The following is a 1529-nucleotide window of genomic DNA, read 5'->3' as shown; positions in this document are numbered from 1 at the left end:
TTGATATGGAAGCAAAAATGAAAACTAAGCTTGAGAAATATTGGAGTAAATTTGAGAAGATGAACATGACATTTTTGTTGGATTCCAGATACAAGATGAAGTAGGTGAACTTCATTCTTACTGATGCAAATGGTTCTTTTTTGGTAAGATTAAAATCTGATGATGTGACAGGTGTTTTGAGTCGTTATCCTACTAGATCTCCAAGAAATACATAAAATACAAAAAGAATCACGTAACGGATAGCCGAGAGCAACTAGTTTGGGGCATGCCAGTAATGTCTCACTGAATAGTCATGTAGGCTACCATGTGCTACACTACATGTAACGACCCGACCGGTCTTTCAAGTTCAAGCGTGTCGTTCGATAGTTTGAGAATGTGAGTAGCTTCACTTCATGTATTATGACTTATGCGTGTGGTCGGAATTAAATTTTGGGAAGTTTGGAGTTGATTTGGATAGAAAATTCTCAATTCGAAAGCTTTAAGTTGGAAGAGTTGACTAAAGTTAGATTTTTGAGTAAACAATCTCGGAATCAAGATTTGAAGGTTTTAATAGGTCCGTATGATAATTTCGAACTTGGGTGTATGTTCGGGTTGTGTATCGGGTTGCGCAAGAGCATTCAGCGCTTACTTTGGAAAGTTGGCATTTTAAAAGTCTTAGAAATTCCTAAGTTTCACTTAAAGTGGACTTTGGTGTTATCAATGTCTATTTGAGTTTCGAGCTTTGGAATAGGTTCGTATTGTGATTTATGACTTGCACATAAAGTTTGGTGTCAATCCGAGATGTTTAAGTATAATTCTGACGCGTTCGGCGAAGTTTGAATGTTTGAAAGTTAAAAGAAGGTTTCGATCGTCGATTCGTAGTTTTGATGTTGTTTGGTGTGATTTAAGGCCTCGATCAGTTTGTGTTGCATTTTGGGACTTGTTGGTGTGAGTGGACAGGGTCCCGGAGGCCTCGAGTGTGTTTCGGGGTGGTTTTGGACCAAGTTTGGCTGAGTTGTTGTTGCTGGTTTACTGGTGCTGGTTTTGTTCTTCGCGAACGCGAAGGGTCTCACGCATTCGCGAAGAAGGATTGTGACTGGAGGCCTTTTTGTTCTACGTGTTCGCGATAACACAGTCACGTTTGCGAAGGTTTGGGCAGATGTGCTCCGCATTCGCGAAGGCCTGGTCGCGTTTGCGAGAGTGAACTAGGCCTGGGAGTCTTGGCTTATACGTTCGCGAGGATGGTGATGCATTCACGATGGTCAAGCCTAGTAAGGCATCGCGTTCTCGAGCCTATCTTCGCGATCGTAAAGAAGGATTTGGGAGGTGAAACTGGTTGTGCTTCGCGAACGCGAGAGACTTGTCGCGTTTGCAAAGAAAGTAGGATTGGGCAGTGCTATTTTAAATCGAGAGTTTGGCTCATTTTTACTTCATCTCTTCCATGGGAGCCAACTTTGGGGCGATTTTGGAGCGTCATTTTCATCATCAATCTTGGAGTAAGTGATTTCTACACCTTGTAAGTTAAATACATGGTTTATATGTGGATTTAA

The sequence above is a fragment of the Nicotiana sylvestris genome, chromosome 2 (assembly GCF_000393655.2).
Source record: "Nicotiana sylvestris chromosome 2, ASM39365v2, whole genome shotgun sequence".
Lineage (NCBI taxonomy): Eukaryota > Viridiplantae > Streptophyta > Magnoliopsida > Solanales > Solanaceae > Nicotiana > Nicotiana sylvestris.
Note: the sequence above shows the minus strand (reverse complement) of the source record.